This window comes from Canis aureus, chromosome 20, assembly GCF_053574225.1.
Source record: "Canis aureus isolate CA01 chromosome 20, VMU_Caureus_v.1.0, whole genome shotgun sequence".
NCBI lineage: Eukaryota > Metazoa > Chordata > Mammalia > Carnivora > Canidae > Canis > Canis aureus.
The window spans coordinates 52567946-52581823 of record NC_135630.1 but is presented as its reverse complement, the minus strand read 5'-3'; the positions used below and the strand labels follow the sequence as shown (position 1 = coordinate 52581823).

Below are 13878 nucleotides of genomic sequence, written 5' to 3'. Positions count from 1 at the left end.
CAGGTAGCTCACTACACTCCTTTTGTAGTGAGTACTAAAATAGTAGGGCTGGAGATCTTTACCCTTTTGCCTTCAGAATACGGACAATTCAATACCCAAGGGCAGGCTACAAGGAAGTGCTGACCAAGTTCTTTTCTGTAAAGAAACATATGACACCTTTAGGACTTTCCCACAAAGATCCTGCCATTTTTCATGGGCAGGAGATACTGACCAGTGTTCACTCTTTGGGATAGAATGATAAAAGTGCAATTTCTTTTTCTATGACAAGGTTTGGCACATAAACAGACTAGGACTATGGAGATACAGAATGGTTTTTATTCATGTTGCTAATGGTACATTCTTAGACACATCTGTTTGTTTCACAGATTCTTTCTCCCATCCTCACATCATGTCAGCAGCTTGGTGAGTGTGTGGTGGACAACCCCACTGGAGCCTTCAAAAGTGTTACAGGTAGGTTGTCTTATTACTGGTAGTAAGATGACTTGAAGAATGCATTCTAAAACAGTGTCATATACTTTGTGGACTGTTTTACTTACTTAATTACCCACCTGAATAGAGGGGAATAGTAATGAAAAGTAATTATAGTCCTCAATAATCAAAAGCTTCTCATTTTAAAGTTTAATACATAGATTTGATCTTTCCTAAGTGTTTTTAACCCAGTAATGAGATCTTATTTCTTTGATTCACATCTACTGCAAAGACACACTCCAGTAAGGTGTTAGATAGGAGGAGAAGGAAGTCAATTTGGTACTTGACATTTTCCATGGCTGGGCCATGTGTGATTTATCAAATGATTGATTTATTTAAAAGGTCCCTATGTAGTCTAAGATTTAAGGCAACAGTAAGGAAAAAAAGAAAACAATGTGATTATTTTCCTTATTAGATTATCAACGATTTTTTAAATGAATTCTATCCAGGCTAACATATAGGGAAAATGGCTTATGTGTAGTTGGTGGGAGCATAAACTGACACAACCTTTTTAGAGAATAATTCTACCAAAATACTTCAACATTTTAAACCCATCTTGTGTCTTAGAATTTATGCCAAGAAAATAAATCTGAACTTGAAAAATATTAAAAGATATTTATTGAAATGTCCTTTATGAGAATAAAAAATTAATATAATCAAAATATCAATATACAATCAAAATAGAGCTAAATACATTACTAGATATATAAAATATGAGCTAGCCAATTAAAGAGAGACATTTGTATTATGGAAAGGTATAAGCATGTATTGTTAAATTTTTAAAGTCAGCCATTGAAAGAAACATACATGTATTTTGGTTCCAATTTTGTTTTAAAAAATGTCGACGTTTAATGTGCATGGACGAACAACATATACTAAATCATTAAAACTGGTTTTCTTTAATAGAGGAATTATTGTGAGATATTTGAATACTTTCCAGTGAACATGCATTATTTATTAGTGAGAAAAGACAGCTATTTTCACTTTGAAAAATTCTAGATATTAATTTTTGCTTTTTCTCCTTTGGTCACTGAAAGAAATTCAACACATAATCATCTGTTTCGTTTTGTCCTTTAATTGTTCATCTATTTTTTATTCATTAGCTCAGTTGGCATTTATTAAGCATCTATCATGCATCCTGTGGTAGTCGCTGAAGAAACAATATGGAATGATTCTTGAATTTGTGTGTCATCTTTGCAGGTATTCCACCCACCACAAAATTATAAATGTCCCAAAACTGGTTCTATAATACATACTGTTAAAATAACCTCTTTTATTTAGTTATTCTAGTGTCCAGAACCTTGCTGATGGTGTGCCAAGGGTTCAAAGAATACCTTTTAAGTTCAAGGTATTTATTGCTAGAGGAGTGATTTTTGAACTTATGAAATTCAAGACTTGAGTTCAAATACTAGAATATGTATTGGAATGGATTTAAAAATTCAAAGCCCACTAAACAATTAAGCAATAACTCCAGGAATAGTAAAGTCTTAGTATGTCTATAAAAGTATCCAAAATATCCAATTGGGATAAGCTAGTCTCAGAGTTCCCACTGACCATGGAGTCAGTGTTGGAGCAGAATTATCTATCCTCCAATAACATCTGACCGGTTAACTGTACTGGTATGAGCATATATGTAATCGATATAGAATAGGTATGTGAATACACTCATAATGCATTCTCATATATACATATTTGGGAATCAAAGATTTAGCAACCGTGTGCACCCTTTGCTAATGATTTGAAAATTTGCATAGTAGAGGACCTAGGTGAGTCAACATTCCATCAGGACAGACATCAATAGTTGCTCGCTGATGAGCTTTAAGCAGACCAATGTCTGATGGTACACTTGTCGGAGGGTAGGGTTCCGGCTCAACTGTTTCAGTGGAGACTCTCTGAGGATGCAGAATTGTCAAAAATGTAAAATTATTTTCAGTAAAATTGAGATCTTTGTTCATATTTTTTTAAGGGACTGCTGGTACTTGGTAAAAACAAAAACAAAAACAAAAAACAACCACCAACAACAAAACACAACAACAAACAACTCATTGGAATGGTTCATTCAAGGAATACTTGCCCTTTTTCCGGAGCTTTTTATGTCTTTCCCACAGAAACTCCCAGAGACTTAATATGCCACCCTCCTTTTTTTCATTTCTTCGTCATTAATCAGATCACACGTTGAGAGCAGAACAGAGGTGGAAGGAGAGAGGAAAAAGAAGATATGAGCAAAGAAGACAAGACAAAATGCAGATAACAAATTGAATATGCATACACAAACCACAGTTTCTCCATCTATCAATATGAGAATTTCAGGCTATTGGCTGGCTATCTATAATGACCACACTTGGAAAGGAGTTCTTTGGAATAAATACAGTTGTGTGTGACTTAAAAACCAGACAGCAGGCCCAAGATAGAGTCCTTTATACTAAGCCCGTGTGCCAAAACTGAGACTTAATTACCATTTTGGCTCTTCTAGAAATGGAATCTTAAACCAGTCAGTTGGGGATCCCCTGATCAGCACCAGATAGGCCCCTGCCATCCCCTAGAGGGGAGTGACCCTGCAATCTCCAGCTCCTTTTTTGTCTAGTGTAACTTCCTGTTCCTGCTCCCTGCAACCTAGAAAGGTGTCTCATTTGGTACACAGCTCCACAGAGTTCCTTTCTATCTGCTAGGTTGGATGCCGTCCTATTTGAATCAATTGTTGCTCATATAAACTCTTAATACGCCTCAGTTTATCTTTTAACATAGGCTGCAATTACCTTGAGATCTGTGAGACATGGCTCAGTTGAAAAATTTCTAGGCTTGACATTGGGAGCTACAGGTTCTGGTCCAAGCCTTCTCAAAGTGGCTGTGTAATCGAGAGCACATTATTTGTCCTACCAAGTGTGCATCAGTATCCCCATTTATTACAAAAAAAAGGTAAGCAATACTTAACCCATCCATCACATACCTAATGTGAAAATATGAGACACGTCGAATACACGAAAGTGTTTTAAAAGATTCAAAACTAATTGCAAAATTCAGTCATTAAAACCAAATGAAGATTTTTTTGGGGGTGGTTGTTGACTGAGCAGAATATTATCATTAAACCATTAATGGATGAGTTCAGTTAATAAAAGTGTGTGACTTGTGAAGAAATGGATTGGTATTAATTACAAAAATTATATCATAATTAATGCACTCATTAATGATCCACCAATCAATATCAATTCAAGGTTTATTATTTTAAGGAGAATGGGCAATTAGCAGTTTGACACCATGAAAAGGAGATAGCCAACTGACTGATGGGTCCCCATCAAGTTTAATTTTAATTTGTTTTAAAAGTATCTTCTTTAGGAGTAAATTTAAACGCACATCGCTCTTTCTCTTTTCAGAAAATGAATATATATGTTGTTTAAAAAGCATATCTGAATGACAAAGAATCAAGTCTGGCGAGAAATGAGCACATCTTCTAAATGGGCTCGATGGTATGGGTATAAGTTCTACGCTCTCACATAGTAATATAACTGGATTGCTCTTTAAATTAAGTGAATTTGTATGTCCGCTCTCTCTTAATGGAATCAGTTTTGATATACTCTTTGTTCGTGCTGTTACGGGCTTCAGTCTAAGGGTTCTTTGTATTAACTTTTTAAAGTTACATTACAAAGAGGTTTTAAGATTTCCCAACAGGCTTTTATTTAACCAGAGCTTTTGATCTCAAACCTGCTGGGACCTAGTGAAATCCTCACCAATTCTCCAGTAACTCCTCACTATTGGAATTTGAAAAGACCCACCTGAAGGATTGAACTCCCGGTATGGTTTCAGCCATCCTTCAGATCACTCTATTTAAGCAGACAGCAAGGGGGTCTAGTGCACCCTTTGTGATCTGCTAAGCAGCCTAAGGTGTCCTTTGCATAAGTCGTACTCCTAAGGAAATAAAAATCAGGAGGACACAGACCTATATTCCTTATTTCCTGCTATCTTCAGTTAAAGGGGGATTGCAGGGGGTCTGGTTAACATCTTTTGCTACCTAAATACCTTTTGGACATGGGAACTCCATAAAAGAACTTTCATTGCATCCATTACCCTACTGCAGTGCATAACAAATTAGATTTAAAAGGCTACTTTTTTCCCCTTACAGCTATTTCCATCATTTTCTTTAAAATTTCAATTTAGTGTCGAGTGATAGACTATTCTATAATATACTTTAAAACTCTACAATTGCCAATTACACTGAGCATTATTTCCAAAGAATTAGGCTTTACTATTATAGACAAATTATAGTTTAAAGGATAAGATAATTGATTATGTCCAAAATATGTTAAATATAAAACTATATCAAGTAAACACTGTTTCTGAATAACTTTTCTTTAAATATAGATGGGTATTAATTTTTTATTTGGCCCCCAATTCCCATTTTTCGAAAGGCAACTTCAACTGCCTCTGAAGTTGATAGATACCAGTGCCACCTACTAAAGGGTAAAATAAAATTCTCCATTATAATATTCAAGCTTTTTTATTTATTTCATTTAAAAATTCCATTGTGCAGATTTCTAGGCTCGTAAACAATGAGTATGGAAACGAATAAAACTTTGTAAAAAGCACAATATTTGCTGTTGTATATAAGAACAGGTTTACCTTTGGAAACTTCTATATAACTATCTTTACCTTTCTGTTAATGAGATGCAAAAACTCTTCATTATTAAAAAAATTTTTTTTGGCTTAAGGGGAGGAAAATATGTGCCACCAAAATATGCCACTTTGGCATGTGATTATTTTGAGCTGAAGGCAATTAAAACCCAGCAGACTAAAGAAAAACTTTCTCCTCTCCTTTGACTACTTAAAAGAATTTAGGTAGGGAGCCTGGTCCAGAAAGAAAATTATCAGAGATAACTTTTATCTGAAAGACCTATAGCAGAATGAATATCTACTTACCAAACATCTGTTCTCCTTGTTGTCTTTTGAATTACTGTCCTTCCCTTTAAAGCCCTGAGCCCCAACCCCATTTCTTAGCTCAGGATGGCATATAAGCCTCAACTGCTTGATTTACCCTTGGGCCTCATATTTTAATGGGCTCCTGTACATAGGTAACTAAATTTGGTTTTCTCTTGTTAATCTGTTTTATGTCAATTTAATTATTAGACCAAACAAAGAACCTAGAAAAGTAGAAGAAAAAAACTTTCCTCCCTTAAAGACTTTATATTGAGAGAGGTCTAGTGACTCTTAGGGTGTCATTGTATCAGATGTTATTATCCCTGAAAAAATCTCAAATTAGCTTAATGCCAAAGAATTAGAAATAAATACATATTTCCAGATGTGTAACATATTTGCTTTTCAGTGCTCACTGTTTGAGGGAATGCTCCCTCATGCCACCATATAACATCTACTACTAAACCATAAAGGCAATTGGAATCAAGATGATTTCCCCCTCCTTGAGATCTAATGTGACTTTAGAAAAGTAGCCTGGAATAATCTCAATTCTGGATATGTGGTAGAGTTGGCAGGTGATGTATTCAATTTGGGTTTCAGGAATGTTGCCATACTTAGAGAAGATGGCATAATTATTCCATATCTCACCTTATTAATTTCCACAAACATTTGTTACATATCTGATTGGTAGGTATTTGAGTAGTTGTCTGATGGAATATCATCTTCTGCAGTACACAGTATCCTATTATCATAGTAACAGTCCATAGTTAACATAGATAAGTTATTATGAGTTATTTCTCTGAGGAAAGAGGGCTCAAAGATGCCGCAGAAATGTGAGGATGGTGAGGATCACATAGAAAATGCTTTCCAGGGACTCCTGGGGGGCTCAGCGGTTGAGTATCTGCCTTTGGCTCAGGTCGTAATCCTGGGTGCTGGGATCAAGTCCTGCATCAGGCTCCCTGCATGGAGCCTGCTTCTCCCTCTGCCTATGTCTCTGCCTCCCTCTCTCTGTCTCTCGTGAATAAATAAATAAAATCTTAAAAAAACAAGAAGAAAATGTTTTCTGACTTTTATGGAAAAGTGTTAATTTATTATATGCTGTATAACAGCAATCCCCTGCTCATTTGTTAAAAACAAAAATTCTGTGCATTTTTATGTATAGGGAAAAGATATAATAAAGTATTTCTCATAATCCCAAATTTACTCCATTTCACTCTTCTTTACAATGTAAACAGTTTTGGAGATGGTTGGTTACTCTGCAATATCTATCAGTTGAAAAAAATGTGTATCACCTATGATTAAAAAATTATACTTCCCAAAATTTGACCTTCAGAAATACTTACAACATTGGTACAGCTGCAGTGAGAAGGATGTTCACTATTGCATTATGAGAATAAAAACTGCAGTGAATCGAAAGGCCTATCGACACGGCACTGCTAACAAGACATCCAGCAGCACGGTCATAGCTGCTCTCTTACCAACTGCTAAACAGCACCTCTCCATTCCACACACCAACCATTTTCAGGTAGATGTTGTTAATATCACATTTTACGGGTTCAGGAAGTGAAATCCAGTGAAGTTGAATAACGTGTCAAAATCACGGAATTACTAATGGTGGAGTAGAATTCGGACCCAACCAAGCCAATTGGTTGCAGAGCCCACGAATCCCTAACTGCTTGTACATATTCAAAGAATGAGACAATTTTAGACATGAAATGGAAGAGAGGTCTAAGAAATATTAAATATAGAAATTAAAATAAATTTAAAAAATGAAGTCACTGAGAAGAATTATAGGATGCTATCATTTTGGTAAAAAGTATATCCATATACATTTAGAATATAGAGAGAAAAAAATTTTTAAAGACTTTATTTATTCATGAGAGACCCACACAGAAGAGAGGCAGAGACACAGGCAGAGGGAGAAGCAGGCTCCATGCAGGGAGCCCGACATGAGACTCGATCCCAGATCCTGGATCATAGGATCAAGACCTGGGCTGAAAGCAGACGCTCAACCACTCAAGTGCTCAACCGCTGAGCCATCCAGGCACCTCTGGTGAGAAACATTTGAAGGAATATTCACCAGACTGTTTACGTAAGAGTTTCTGCAAGACTCTTATATTTTGCTTTATATATTTCTGTAATATTTAGATATTTTATATATATGATTAAAAATACAACAAAGATAGTTCTTTAAAATACCAATTTAGGGAATCGCTGGGTGGCTCAGTGGTTTAGCACCTGCTTTTGGCCCAGGGCATGATCCTGGAGTCCCGGAATCGAGTCCCACGTCGGCTCCCTGCATGGAGCCTGCTTCTCCCTCTGCCTGTGTCTCTGCCTCTCTCTCTCTGTATCTCTCATGAATAAATACATAAAATCTTAAAAAAAAAAAAAACCAATGTATAATTAGGAGAATCAATAGAAGCAATGAATTATTTCATCAACATACAGCATTATTTTCAACATCTCTAATGCTGGCAGTCAATTTGGCCTTCTTATAACAAAGCAGAAATAAATTACATGACATAGAATTTTCGTACTATTGACATTAATTATCACAGTCTGTTTTGAGGGGGATGGTATCCTATGGTTTGAAAAAGCAGCAGGGATGCCTGGCTGGTTCAGTCAGTCCAGTGTGCAACTCTTGATCTCAGGGTCATGAGTTTGAGCCCACACTGGGCATGGAGTCTACTTTAAAATAAATAAATAAATAAATAAATAAATAAATAAATAAATAAATAAATAAATAAATAAATATTTTTAAAATAAGTAAAAAAACAATAACACTGAGAATGTTTTCCTTGTGTAAGCAAGTTTTGCAAGTGACCTGTCTTATAACTATAGGATTAAAGCTGTCATATCAATAGAGTTATACTTATTGTTACTTCTCATTCCCTATAACACAAATATTTACTCTTTTACAATTTTGGGGAAAGGGAGATTCTCACACCCTGCCTAATATATAAAACTGCTTACTGCTTTTGCGTTTATAAATCGTTTACACCAGCAGGCATTGCATCCAGGTTCCTAGGAAGGGAAACAATTCTGTGCACTTTATTCTGAAGTTACAAATGATATTTGATACACTGCCGGGCTAAACACAGGGTTTCGGCTGGCTCTAGCCCTACTTCTTACATTTCAGCATTGAAAAAAAAAAAATCAGTCATGGGTAATGCTTTCAAAAACTCTAATCCAAAGCTTTGCTTATGGATATCATATGATTTTAAAAGGTAATAAAGAACATTCCCTGTAATCAAGGGTGAGTCAAGGAAAATGGCACACGAGGCAGTAAGTCAGCCAAACAAAAACTTGACCCAACACCAAGCTCATTGTCAAAACCACAGCTGTCACATCAACCAATGAGACCTGAACGAGAGGCAGCCAGGAAGTCAGGTGCCGAGGCTGGAAAGACTCTGTTCCAGATCCTTTGGCAGTTGGCCCTTCAGCTGCTGTATCCCCAGTGTGGGCTCAGGGGTGTTGGATCTGGTTTTGGACCACAGGAGGGGGAGTGACGTGAAGTACGATCAATACTGTCAACAGCAAGATTGTCAAGTTAGTACTGATAATATATTCATGGGAAGATACACTGTTTGGCTGTTCGGGCTCTACAGAAGGAGGGCCCACGGACAATGCATGCAGCGACTCTGACAACACAATCTACGCCTCTGCCCCTACAACCTGGCATGGGGTTCAGTTTTCCTTCAACCTTCGATTCCTGCAGGTAGTGTGTCTTGTTTACCAAGGAGGGTCTTGCAAACTATGGAGACAAGAGTGAATAACCAGGTTTAAAGGGGAAATATGGTTAGAAGGAACATGATACTCGGATTTTAAAAAAAGAAAATGGATTTTTGAATTTGGCATTACGAACAGAGAGCTGTCATGTTTCTTTCCTTCAATAGAGAAAATAAGTGACCCAAAACAGAAAATAAGTGACCCTTGCTGTGATTAGCAACTCGCCGTGTCTGCTTAGTGTCAAGAATGCTGCTAGTATCTAATGAAAATTTATAATCATAGATCACCTCTTCAAAGAAAAATGACTAAACAGAGAATATATCTTTATGTCGGGTCATCTTATAACACTTTTAAAGCTAAGGAGTGTCCTGCTTGCATAGAGCAGATATTGCATATATGTTAACCAACAACTGATCACGACTCACTGGATCTTGAGATTGTCTTCGAAATTACCCCCAGTCACCCAGTTGCATGTTCTCCAGGTTTATATTATTATGTTCTCACTTTGGTGGTGAGACTTTGTATGCAGTTCATGAAAATTTTCTGTATTGGTAGACACATTAATCCACTGTAGTGAAGAGCATCTGGTATGAGACCCTGAGCATAGCATGTTCTCAATAAATGTTTGCTAACTTTTATAATAGTCCCTGGGAATTGTGAGACATTCTGGGGAGTATGAAGGACATTATAAGATCTTAACTTTTGGTGGCAGATACAGAAGGAACAGAACAAACACAAATTAAATATAATAGAAATATGCTAGCATCTACAGAATTTTAAAAATTATCTCATTAGACACATGCATAAAGAAGAGGCATTTTCTTAGTGGCCGAGATTAACTTTCCAACGTGGTTCCAATGGAGGAGATGGATACAGTTTATGATAATGGGTAACATTTATTAAACACCTACTACTGACCAAGTACAATGTTAACAGCTTTTGATACACTGATGATCTCATTTAATTTTCACGAGGACTGTAACATTATTATTTCCATTTTACAGATATGAAAGCTGGGGCTCAGATTTCAAAATCATTACCCAAGGTGGATTGGGAGGCAAGCCAAGGTCTGCAGCCAGAAAACGCTGTGATCTGAATGTTTATTTTGTGCATATGTTGAAAGCATGTGTTGAAATCCCAATGCCCTATGTGATGACTTGGTCATAAGAGTGGAGCCATGATGAATGGGATTAGTGTCCTCCTACAATAGACCCCACCGAGCTCCCTCAGCCCTGCTGCCGTGTGAGAACACAAGGAGATGACGGCTTTCTATAAACCAGAGATCAGCCTCCTGAACTGAGAGAAATCAGTATCTGCTGTTCAGAAGTTACCCCATCTGTGGTATTTTGCTACAGCCCTCCAAACAGACTAAGACAACGTATGACAATGCGGAAGAAGTTGGTGGACCGGGGGTTCCGGAGCATTGTTCAGGCATAACCATAGCTGTACCTTTGGGACTTGGGTGGAAACCAAAATATCACTTGGCAAGAATGTACCTCTGGAGCTCCAGTTACTTTTTGACTCCTCAACAACTGCTGCTGAGCGCTGCCAGCCTCATGCCCCTCTCTGTGCCTGATGGCGCATCTCCTGCTTTGCCCTGGTACTCTCTGGCCTCCTTCGTCCCCTGCTGACTTCTAAGCAATCAAGCTTTCCTTGGCCACATGGTCTCTGCTCACTTCCTGCTTCCTGTGTGGATGCCCTTCTGTGTCTGAACTTCTCTCTCGCCCTGGCCTTCCCTGATGTCTTGAATCCACAGGCCCCTGACACCAACTCAGAGGTCAGCTGGCATGCATTCATATCCACACTCTGTGTCCTCAGGCCACTTCAGAGACCCAGCAGCCCCTGACAGGGGGCAGCAGCCTTTGGGTAAAGCACTCATCTCACATTGGATCAGCCTGGCCAGGGGCCATGGTTGGTTTCATGAGTCATCTTGGCTAGGTTATGGTACCCAGCGTCTTTGTCAAACACCAGTCTATATGTTGCTGTGAAGACATTTCTTAGACGTACTTGATCAACACTGAAATCAGTGGACTTTGTGAAAAGCAGATTACTGTCCACAGGGTGGGTAGCCCTCATCCAATCAGCTGAAAGCTTTGAGAAGAAAGATTGAGGCCCCCCTACAAAGAAGGAACTCAGCCTCCAGACTGGTTTCATGCTCAAGATGCAGCATCAACTTTCTCCTGGGTCCCCAGCCTGCTGCCTGCTCTGTCGCTTGCAAACTTGCTAGCCCCCACAGTCTACAGAGCCAATTCCTTAAAATAAATCCTTCTCTCGCGCTCTACGCACATTCACATCCCCTTGGTCTATTTCTCTGGAGAACCCTAATACACCAGGGGAGTAGGTTCACGATGCCAGTGAGCTCTGAGGAGAAAAGGCGTTGTGTTCAATCTAATCGGAGCCCATAAGAATGGAAACGAACTAGTTGATCTGAGGAATGAGTGACAAGACTAAGAATACCTTAAATAAATAAACATGAGATGGCTTTCAGTTGGCACATGGAATATCAGACAGTCAATCATACGAAAAGTTTCATTATATCTGAAGCTACTGCAGTAGAATGGCTTAGTATAATTTCAGCTTGAGGAAGGGAAGGGGAACTTCGTTTTATTCAGCATCTATTAGATGCCAGGCCCTCGTAGGTACAGGAAACGGTCGCTTAGTTATCCTTTATTTTCACAATATTTAATTATCTCGATATAATTTAATTTATAGCATTTAATGGCCACAATATCCTGCAGAGTCGGACCCTGGGATGTAAGGAGGCCAAGTAGCTTGCCAATGGTTACTCAGAAAGCAACAGATGATTCTCTCTCTTCTCGACCGAGGATATCCAGACACAGTCGCTCATTACTTGCGAGGATGGACTGAACGTGTCTTCACCGCAGGACTGCTGTGCACGCTCTACCCTCGGTGTGGACATCTGCCCCTGCCTTAGGTTTTTTATCTTTAAAATTGCAGCTTGAATGTTCTCTTTAGGGACTCACTTTTGTCTCCCCCCCAGGCTGAATCTGGGCCACTGATAGCTCTTCAAGTTCCCAGCACTTTTTTTTACAGTACATGTAATTATGCATCTGTGCGCAAGCTTTTCTTTGAGTTTTCTCTACTAGACTGTAAGTCACATGAGAACAAGAACTGCAGCTATTCTGTTCCCCCATCTTATCTCTGGGCCCGAGGGAAGTATTTACCACGTGGTAGTAATGACTCAATGACCATGTACTGAATAAAGCTATTTGAATGAATTTGAAACCAAATCTTAGTTCGTGCTCTCTTCCTTTATATCACATGGCTTTCTGATTCTGTCCCCTAACAAATAACAGGTTTCTGACTTTAAAAAAAATAAAGAGGAAAGCACCTAGGCTCCTGTCCCCAACCCCTGCGCCGATTGAAACTCTGCATAAAAGGAAACCCATTTATAAATAGCCCCTCAGTGTTATTTTGCTATTAGTAAAATTTTCCCTCTCCAGGCTCAAAGCTTTAGAATGAGACTTGCCTCTTCTCCACCTCTGTTTTAGTCCAACAAACCACATTTTAAAACATCCACAAACTGTGGGACAGTAATTTTTCGATCTATGCTGAAGACCTTGAAGAAATTGTGAGAAGTGCCTGGGTGGCTCAGTCGGCTAAGCACCTGCCCTAGGCTCAGGTCATGATCCCGGGGTCCTGGGGTGGAGCCCTGCATCAGGCTCCCTGCTCAGTGGGGAGCCTGCTTCTCCCTCTGCCTGCTGCTCCCCCTGCTTGTGCTCCTCTCTCTCTCTCTCTGTCAAACACAGAAATGAAATCCTTTAAAGACAGAAGAAATTGTGAAAGCAGTCACCTTAAGTGTATCTTTGAATAAATATTGATTAATCCAAGAAAAATCAGAAACACAGGGACATGTCCTCAATGAGCCTCGGTGAGAATACTAGTTGAACCTCTATTTTTAAGGCATTCCAACTAAATGTATCAAAACTCTAGTAACGTATGTGTATTGACCATGAATGCTGTGCAAATCTATTATAGTCCATAGGGAGCACAATATTCAGACGACTCAACAGCAGACTGAATCTCAGTGACATGGGTTTTTAATGCCTGAATTCTGGAGCTGCTCTTGACTCACTAGAAAGCAAGGACGCTAAAAGTCAAAGTGCGCCAAACCAGAGGAAATTGCATATTCGACACTTTTTATTTGCCCTGCCCACTTACTAAAGTGTTTCTCAGATTTTTGAAGATTCAAACATCAGATGTTTTGCCGACCTTACTACATCTGCTTCAGATGAGTCAGGTAACCTTGAAGAGTATTCGTGTAGTGAAGATTTAGTTACAGGTTTGTACAATCAGTATCTATAAATATGAGTCGATATATTTATCTATTTGTTTTAGTTTTCAGTGACAAATTTAAAATATCTTCCATTGTGCAAAGTACAGATGGGATTCAACATTTGACTCTACTTTTCTGAATTTGAATTTGAGTTTGTGTAGTTCTATGACTCATCACTAATGGCTCTGCACACACACAATCAAACCTTAGTAGATCGTTCGTCGTCAGTTAATGTGTTCAGCTGGAAGTTACAGAAAGCTGAAAACTTGGTTTAAACAAGAGAGGTTTCATTATCTTCCTTAACAAAATGTCTGGAGGAAGGTAGCTAGCTGCTGGCCTTGGATCAATCTTTCAATAATATCAGGACAGATTTTATTTTATTTTATTTTATTTTATTTTATTTTATTTTATTTTATTTTATTTTATTTTATTATTTTAATTTTAATTTAATTTAATTTTATTTTTTATTTATTTATTTT

The 13878-nt window shown here is 38.1% G+C and overlaps 1 protein-coding gene across 3 annotated transcripts in view; it reads left to right on the top strand.

Annotated features, from left to right (window-relative positions):
• The window catches only part of QTMAN (queuosine-tRNA mannosyltransferase), a 426509-nt gene extending 414156 nt beyond the window's left edge, over positions 1 to 12353 (top strand). For 2 of the 3 annotated variants that reach the window (XR_013359345.1, XR_013359341.1), the window contains 3 exons: positions 366 to 450; positions 1572 to 3932; positions 10107 to 12353. The gene's annotated coding sequence lies outside the window, so the exon portion shown is untranslated. The remainder of the gene's footprint in view (positions 1 to 365; positions 451 to 1571; positions 3933 to 10106) is intronic. The other variant, XR_013359342.1, reaches the window with a different exon arrangement.
• Positions 12354 to 13878: the final 1525 nt, after the last annotated feature.